Source organism: Theropithecus gelada, chromosome 2 (genome assembly GCF_003255815.1).
Source record: "Theropithecus gelada isolate Dixy chromosome 2, Tgel_1.0, whole genome shotgun sequence".
In the NCBI taxonomy this organism is placed as follows: Eukaryota; Metazoa; Chordata; class Mammalia; order Primates; family Cercopithecidae; genus Theropithecus; species Theropithecus gelada.
The window spans coordinates 40021823-40031495 of record NC_037669.1 but is presented as its reverse complement, the minus strand read 5'-3'; positions in this window follow the sequence as shown (position 1 = coordinate 40031495).

Below are 9673 nucleotides of genomic sequence, written 5' to 3'. Positions count from 1 at the left end.
TGGGTCATATGGTAGCTCAATTTTTAGTTTGCTGAGGAACCTCCAAACTGTTCTCCATAGTGGTTGTATTATTTTACATTCCTGCCAACAGTGTACAAGGATTCCCTTTTAGAAGAGAAATCTTTTTTTTTTTTTCATGAGATGGAGTTTCTCTCTTGTTGCCCAGGCTAGAGTGCAATGGTGCGATCTCGGCTCACTGCAACCTCCATCTCCCAGGTTCCAGTAATTCTCCTGCCTCAGTCTCCCTAGTCGCTGGGATTACAGACGCCCACCACCATGCCCGGCTAATTTTTGTATTTTTAGTGGAGGTGGGACTTCACCATGTTGGTCAGGCTGGTCTCGAACTCCTGACCTCAGGTGATCTGCCCGTCTTGGCCTTTCAAAGTGCTGGGATTACAGGCGTGAGCCACCGTGCCCGGCCTAGAAGATAGATCTTAATAACCAGCTCAGAAGTCTGGACTTTTCCTAATGGCACTGAGAGATTTTGAAAAATTCTAAGCATGTGAATGATATGATGACATTGGTATTTTAAAGAAAACTGTTCTGGTATTTGTATTTCAAAAATACAGGAAAGGCCGGGCATGGTGGCTCACACCTGTAATCCCAGCTCTTTGGGAAGCCAAGGAGGGAGAATTGCTTGAGGCCAGGAGTTTCAGACCAGCCTGGGCAATATAGTGAGACCCCTATCTTTACAGAAAAGTTTTAAAAAGTTGCCAGGTATGGTGGCACATGCCTTATGCCCCTAGCTTCTTGGGTGCCTGAGGTGAGAGAATTGCTTGAACCTAGGAGGTCAAGGCTACAGTGAACCGAGATTGTGCCTCTGCACTCCAGCCTGGGCAACCGAGCAAGACCCTGTCTCAAAAAGAAAAAAATATATAGGAAAGGAAATTTGTAGGAGATAAAAGCAAATATACTTAACTGTATCTAGGTCTTTGGATTTCTTTTGATCTTGTTCCAGGTTGCTTGTTTAAATATAGTTATTGCTAACTCTAGTGAATGAATCATTGAATACAAGTTATTCTTTTTTAAATTTATTTTTATTTTTGAGACAGAGGCTCACTCTGTCACCCAGACTGGAGTGCTGTGGTGTGATCTTGGCTCACTGCAACCTCTACCTCCCAGGTTCAAGTGATTCTTGTGTCTTAGCCTCCTGAGTAGCTGGGATACAGGCGCACACCACCATGCCCAGCTAATTTTTGTATTTTCGGTAGAGATGGGGTTTCGCCACGTTGGCCAGGCTGGTCTCAAACTCCTGATCTCAGTTGATCTACCTGCCTTGGCCTCTCAAAGTGCTGGGATTACAGGTGTGAGCCACTGCACGTGGCCAGAGTACATGTCATTTTGACCATTTAAAATAATTCTATTTTTGATGACAAAAAAAATACATAACTGACTGGAGAGGCATTCTTTATTACTCAGTTAACCATGTTTTAAGAAGCTCAGCTGCGGCCAGGTGAGGTGGCTAACACCTGTAATCCCAGCACTTTGGGAGGCCGAGGCAGGTGGATCACGAGGTCAGGAGATCAAGACCATACTGGCTAACACGGTGAAATCCCGTCTCTATTAAAAATACAAAAGAAAAGTTAGCCGGGTGTGGTGGCGGGCGCGTGTAGTCCCAGCTACTCAGGAGGCTGAGGCAGAATGGCGTGAACCTGGGAGTTGGAGCTTGCAGCGAACCGAGATCACGCCACTGCACTCCAGCCTGGGTGACAGAGCGAGACTCCGTCTCAAAAAAAAAAAAAGAAGCTCAGCTGCTAATAACATCAGACTATGTCTAATTTACTATATCTGTTGATACATTAAAAGAAATAGCTTCTGGTGACAATAAATTCATCAGAAAGTTTGAAAAGATGGCACGTATTCTGAATCAAACTTTTGGTTAGAAAACCAGGAAATGTGAGATAAACATGTTTCAAATATGAAAGGTACATAAATTCAGATGACTTAATGAAAACTGTTTTTTTTTTCCAGATGTGCCTAATATGTGTGCAACTATTTTTCCTATTTTTTAAAAAAAGTAGTGATCGTTCCTAAAGTGCTTACATTGATGCTAGACTTTTGGTTTGACTTAGTTTGGATTGGTTTAATTTGGTTTGGTGTGGATTGGGTTTTTTGTTTTGTTTTATGACTTTTTCAAGAATACTATATGAGTAAAGGGAATTTTTACTTTTTATTTTAACTTCCGTATTCAGGTAATTCCCTCTTATGAGTCTTGGTGGGCACAGATTTTGCCTTCCACTAGAGAAGATGGAAGTTCAGATTTTCACTTTCTTAGCCCTTTGTCCTTGGACATGGGAAAGTGTCCTAAGCTCAGTCAAACAAGTGTAAACTCCCTGGACATCTGAAGCAGCGGTTATTATCATAAAGAGCCAGGTATACATATTGGTGGCAGTTGAAGGCAGAAGAGGTAGCAATATTGAGTTTTCAGGTCACCCACAGTGGTATCCAGAATTTAAGGCTAGGTAGCAATGTGAGTTGCGGCGGCCAAGGGTTAGTGGCAGCAATGGCTGAGGGTTACTGTCAGCACAAGCAGAGTCCTCACTGGACTTATTCTGGGTATGCTGGGGCTCCCTAGTGACTGCTTTCCTTCCAAGCCTGATTTTGCTGAACTGCCAGGTAGTTATGTGAGTTCCCAATACTCTTGCATCAAATTTTGCTTCCATTTAAATCAGGCTTGGTCGGTTCTATTGCTTACAAGAACCTTGGCTGATAGAAGTTCACTGCAGGTGGGGCAGAGTGGCTCACGCCTGTAATCCCAGCACTTTGGGAGCCGAGTTGAGTGGATCACCTGAGGTCAGGAATTCGAGACCAGCCTGGCCAACATGGTGAAATCCCATCTCTACTAAAAATACAAAAATTAATGGAGCATGGTGGCGCGCACCTGTAGTCCCAGCTACTCGGGAAGCTGAGGCAGGAGAATTGCTTGAACCTGGGAGGCAGAGGTTGCAGTGAGCGGAGATCACACCATTGCACTCCAGCCTGGGTGAAAGAGTGAGATGCTGTCTCAAAAAAAAAGAAAAAAAAAAGTTTATTGTGAAAAAAATAAAAAATTTAAATATACAGACAAGGCAAAAATAAAATCACTTGTAATCTCATTACTTGGATAGCAACCTTTAACAGTTTTGTTTATACAAAATTTATTTTATGCATCTGTATATATTAAAATACAAGTCAGGCACGGTGGCTCACACCTGTAATCCCAGCACTTTGGGAGGCTGAGATGGGTGGATCACTGGAGGTCAGAAGTTTGAGACCAGCCTGGCCAACGTGGTGAAACCTATCTGTAATAAAAATACAAAAATTATCTGGGTGTGGTGGTGCATGCCCGTAATCCCAGCTACTCAGGAGGCTGAGGCATGAGAATCACTTGAACCCAGGAGGTGGAGGCTGTAGTGAGCTGAGATTGTACCACTGCAACCCAGCCTCAACAGAGCGAGACCTTGACTCACAAAATTAATAAATAAAAATAGAATAAAATAAATTACACACACACACACACACACACGTAATTAGTACTTTCAGATGTAAGCAGCAGAAAACCCAGCTCACATTGTCTATAACACAGCTGCCATTCTTGGCATCCTGAACTTTAACTTTACCGAGGCCTTGTATACCTCAGAGTACAGACTGACATCCTGGCCACTCTTAACGATCCTGGCTTGCCTGCCCCTACTTTAGTTTACCAATGTAATTTCATAGAGCCATGAGGTCCTGCACTCCACTGATCACAGTGACTTCCTCCTGACTGAATGTGGCATCAGCAGCTGCCTGCAAAGCTCCAGGCTTTGAGGACCACCATAGGCCCATCCACAGGAGGACCCTGACGAGCTCCAGAAGAGCTTCACGATGGCAAATGCTTCCTGGGTCACACCATCTGGATCGATGACACATCCACTCGGGTCTCTTCCCTGGTCTCTGTGCACCCCATTCTGCCTAAATCTAGGAGTTTCTCTTGGATCTTGCTTCTCATACTTGCCCTTTCTTGGGCCTGACATCTATGGTTGTCTTGAAATCTGGTCTCAGACCACCTTTAGTTCCACTCTTAATTCATGGGCTTTTCTATCTGTAATTGTTCCATTCCCCAACCTCAGCCAGCTCCTGACATGGTGTTTCAGGTCCCACTACTGGACTCACGTCAAGGTCCTTGGTCCTTAAGTCTGGTGCCAAGAATTAGGTCAAAGTGCCATTTCTCCTTATACCAATGGGTATAATGCTGACTAGTCTAGAAAAAAAGAGGATCAGAAAAATAATGAAAATCTGGGTATTATATTTACAGGGGCAATCTGGGAGAATAATAACCAACTTTTTACTTTTCTCTTTGTAGTTTTCTATATTAAAACATATTTTTAGGCTGGGCACGGTAGCTTACGCCTGTAATCCCAGCACTTTGGGAGGCCGAGGTGGGTGGATTACTTGAGGTCAGGAGTTTGAGACCAGCCTGGCCAACATGGTGAAACCCTGTCTCTACCAAAAATATAAAAAGTAAGCTGGGTGTGGTTGCGCATGCCTGTAGTCCCAGCTGCTAGGGAGGCTGAGGCATGAGAATCGCTTGAACCCTAGGAGACCAAGGCTGCAGTGAGCTGAGATCACACCACTGCACTCCAGCCTGAGTGACAGAGCGAGACTTCTTCTCAAATATATACATATATGTGTGTGTGTATATATATATAGATAGAGAGAGAGAGAGAGATAATTTTGATCACATGTAATCCATTGACAACTAAGCGGGGCTTATCTATATTAATAAATCCATATAGCATGATAATTTTTAAGTATAATTTAAACCTAACCAACCATGGACCATGATGGGTTTGTTGTTGTTGTTGTTGTTGTTGTTGTTGTTGTTGAGATGGAGGCTCACTCTGTTGCCCAGGCTGGAGTGCAGCGGTGACGATCTCGGCTCACTGCAACTTCCACCTCCCGGGTTCAAGCGTTTCTCCTGCCTCAGCCTCCCAAATAGCTGGGACTACAGGTGTATGCCACCACGCCCAGCTAATTTTTTGTATTTTTAGTAAAGATGGGGTTTCACCATGTTAGCCAGGATGGTCTTCATCTGCTGACCTCATGATCCACCCGCCTCGGCCTTCCAAAGTGCTGGGATTTTGCCCTTTCTTGGGCCTGACATCTATGGTTGTGAGCTACCATGCCTGGCCGACCATGGGGTTTTTTGTTTTGTTTTACCCCTTTAAGGGAGTGGCATGAATTTTTCTCATTGGTACAAGAGAAAAAGAAAGATTGATAGGTCAAAAAGTCTATCACTTGTTGGGTGCTCCTAATTGCAGAGACCCAAAGCGAGGGGCCCCTTAGTTTTAGCTGGGTCTTTAATGATTCTAACTACATAAAGATGCATCATCTCTCCTCCCGCTACACAGCTAGGGACCTTGAGTTTGGGTTGGGGAACCAAAGGCAGAGGAAGAAGGGAATCAGAATATGCAATATCTAATAGCTGTATAAACCTCCACTTCACCCGAAGTCTTTGGTGAACTCTACTGCATACGCAAATGTCTCATGGGAGATTTGGGAAGGTGGGAAAGGGAAGGAAGATATCACGAAAAAAACTCACACATACACAAAAAGAGAGATTTAGACTCCCTAGAGGGTAGGACAGAGGAGCACAGGAAAGAAAGAGCTGCCAAAAGTGAGATGCAAATGAAACATCAGCAGTCAGAACTGTAGTGAAGTGCCCATGACAGCAGAGGTGCCTGGTCCCTCCCTCTCAGAATGGCAGAGGGCTGGGCCATCTCCTTAGAATGCATGTGGATGAGAGGAAGCAGCCAGATGTTTCTTATTATCTTTTTTTTTTCAGACACAGTCTCACTCTGTCACACTGGCTGAGTGCAGTGGTGCACTCTCGACTCACTGCAATCTCCACCTCCTGAGTTCAAGCGATTCTCCAGCCTTAGCCTCCCAAGTGATGGAAATACAGGTACCTGCCACCATGCCTGGCTAATTTTTTTGTATTTTTAATAGAGATGGGATTTCACCATGTTGCCCAGGCTGGTCTCAAACTCCTGACCTCGAGTGATCCACCTGCCTCGGCCTCCCAAAATGCTGGAATTACAGGCGTGAATCGCTGTGCCTGGCCTGTTTCTTAAATCTTGAAGGACAAATTCACTTCTCCTGACAGCTGGGTTTAGGTATGATTTCACCTTTTACAATCTACTTAATTTTTGCAGGAGCCTGTCATTATCTCTATCTGCATTTTGCTGCAGCAGGGGGAATCACCTACCCAACAGAGAGAAACACGATTAAGGAATTAACCTATCATGCAGACCTGACTTCTTGAGCATTATTTATTGGTCATCAGGGGCCCATTAACACTAAAGCCAAATGATGTCACCGAAGAAATCTGCATATTTAAGTAGTGCAAGTAGCTAAAACAAGCCTATCTACCTGTGACATCCAAAAAGAGAAAATAAGAATGTGCACATCTAACTTTAGAGGTGAATGAAAGCAAGCATCTATTAGTAAATGCGTCATACAAAAGGAATGAATTAATGAGTTAATGAATAATCCACCTTTAAGAAAATCCTTTCCAAGAAGAGAACATTTTTCTTTTAAGTGTTTCTTTCTTTTCCTAATTAAGAAAAATCTGCTTTTCTGACCTGATCTACTCTTCAAATTCTGATCATATCAAATTGCATTTTAATGGCTTACCCCATATGGTCTCATAGGTCCTGAGTCAGATGCCAAGGAGAGGAGTTAGTCTCTCAGCTGGATTTAATGCAGAAATCAAAGACTTCTTGTTTCCTATGACTTCCTGCCTGCCCTGGCACTCTCAGCTTTAGGTATGGATATCCCTAATCCACATGTTTAGGGTCATCCTGTTTCTGAGCTGATCTTGACCGAGGCAGATATTCTTGACCTACCAGTGGGTGGGGCCAACACATAATCTTAACATTTGTATGAGTCTTAGGTGGGCCTAGGCAACAAGTGTCCACTATGCTACTACATACCCCAACATACCTCATTTGTCCATCTATATTGACCCCTTCTTTCTTGCCCAGAGTTCTGCCCTGAATTCTGGTCCATTTGGTCAGAGCTCCAACTCTTGACCTGGATCTTAGCAGCCCTTTCCCAATGTTTCCCCTGCACCTCCATACTCAGGCTAGGCAAGGATTTGAATGAACAGAACTTTGAAAGTTATGCTTCTATGTCTTCCTGACTTTAATGCTAGCATTGCCGGGAAACAGTTCCCATCTAACAGAGTGACCTCCCTTAAGTATCAACATGGAAATGAGCCAACAGTCTTAAAATGATACCCCTGTTTATCTAGGCATATGTGGTGTGTGTGCAGCTAATATCAATCTGGTGGGCATACAGATGCAGAGTCAGGTGCCTGCCATCTGTAGTAATGGCTTAGTGTGAGACCATCTGTTCATTCTTGGCAGGTGTGGTGGCCCGGTCTCTACTCTTGGGAAAAGATGGAAAGACCTAGACCTTACTTAATTGAGCTGCAGTTCAAGGGAGGTCTTCAGTTCTTAGAGGTTACTGATTGCCAGGCAGGAAAACTCAAATAGGTGCCTGCTTCTATAGACTGGTTCAACACAGGGTAGGGGAGAAAACGAAAATAGCTTTTTAAACTATGAGTTGCCATGAACTAGTGATTTTAAAATCAATTTAAAGGAACTTTACAAACATGTTTCAATAAAATGAAATGAATAGAATAGAATACAATGGAATGAATTAAAGTACATTGAATGTAGTAAGGTGAAGTATGTTCCATAAAACTTTTGCTTTGGTTACACATGCCTGTATATGCACCAGCTATCTCTGAGATGATATGTTAGGAACAAGGGCAACTTAGTTTGAAGTTCTTGTCATATGCAAAAGATAAAAATGTAAGCAACAGAAAAATACCTCAAATAAATATAATGGAAAAAGGCTCAATACTCAAAATAAATTCTACAAGAAAACTACAATTGTACAAAGATAGATATGTTGTTTATTACAAAACTGTGATAGCACAAAATTGGAAATGATTTAAATGTCTATTAATGATAAATAAACTACACTACACACCTACTTTGAACAATTATACAGCTGTTAAAACGAATGAGGAAGATCTATATGTACCAACATGAAAAGATATTTAAGATGTGTCATTCAATGAGAAAGCAACACTTTGGGAGGCTGAGGCAGGCGGATCACTTGAGATCAGGAGTTCGAGATCAGCCTGGCCAACATGGCAAAACTGCGTCTCTACTAAAAATGCAAAAATTAGCCAGCATGGTGCGTCTGTAACCTCAGTTACTTGGGAAGCTCAGGCACGAGAATCGCCTGAATCCAGGAGATGGAGTTTGCAGTGAGCCAAGATAGTGCCACTGCACTCCAGCCTGGGCGTCAGAGTGAGACTCTGTTTCTATTTTTAAATAAATACATTTAAAAACATAGGCCATAGGCCAGTACAGTGACTCACACCTATAATCCCAGAGTTTTGGGAAGTTAAAGTGAGAGGATGGCTTGAGGACAGGAGTTTGAGACCAGCCTGGGCAACATAGCAAGACCCCAATCTTTACAAAAGAAAAAAGAAAAAAAAAAAGAAGGTATACACATATTTAATAGACACTTAGAACATTTGGGCAAGTGGACAATGGCTATGATTAAATAGTTCATGTAAGAAATACAGGCCAGGCGCAGTGGCTCATGCCTGTAATTCTAGCACTTTGAGAGGCCGAGGCTGCTGGATCACCTGAGGTCAGGAGTTTGAGACCAGCCAGGCTAACATGGGGAAATCCCATCTCTACTAAAAATACAAAAATCAGCTAGGTATGGTGGCACATGCCTGTAATCCCAGCTGCTCAGGAGGCTGGGGCAGGAGAATTGTTTGAACTCGGGAGGCAGAGGTTGCAGTGAGCTGAGATGGCACCACTGTACTCCAGCCTGGCAACAGAGTGAGACTCTGTCTCAAAAAAAAAAAAAAAAGAAATAAAGAAATATAGACCATAATCCAACATTTAGAACATTCATTGAGCGTCTCTAATGCAAAAATTAAATATTCTAGCAGGGATTTTTCCCAACATGCTTTCTTGTATACCTGCATTGTGCTACTGCAACTGGCTGTATTCCCAACTAGGCTATGGCCTTGTGAGTGGAGAAACCGTTCTGGTGTCTGCTGTGTTCACAGCTTTCTCTCTGGAGTCTAGCATTTCTCCTGGTTCTCATGAGCATTCATAATGGCCTGTAGTTATAGTGCTTCCTACATTCCAGGAACAGTTCTAGGCACTTAACTTATTTTTTGCAACATGCTTACCATAATGTTGCCATTTTAGACACAGTCTACTGAGACACAAAGAAAGCAAGGAACTTGGCCAGGCGCAGTGGCTCATGCCTGTAATCCCAGCACTTTGGGAGGCAGAAGCGGGCAGATCACCTGAGGTCAAGAGTTCGAGACCAGCCTGGCCAACATGGTGAAACCTCGTCTCCGCTAAAAATACAAAAAAAAAAAAAAAATTAGCTGGGTGTGGTGGTGTGCACCTGTAGTCCCAGCTACTAGGGGAAGCTGAGGCAGGAGAATCACTTGAACCCAGGAGGCAGAGGTTGCAGTGAGCCAAGATCGTGCCACTGCACTCCAGCCTGGGTGACAGAGGGAGACTCCATCTGAAAAAAAAAGAAAAAAAAAAAGACAAGCAAGGAACTTACTGAAAGTCATACGGCAGAGCAAGAATTTGGA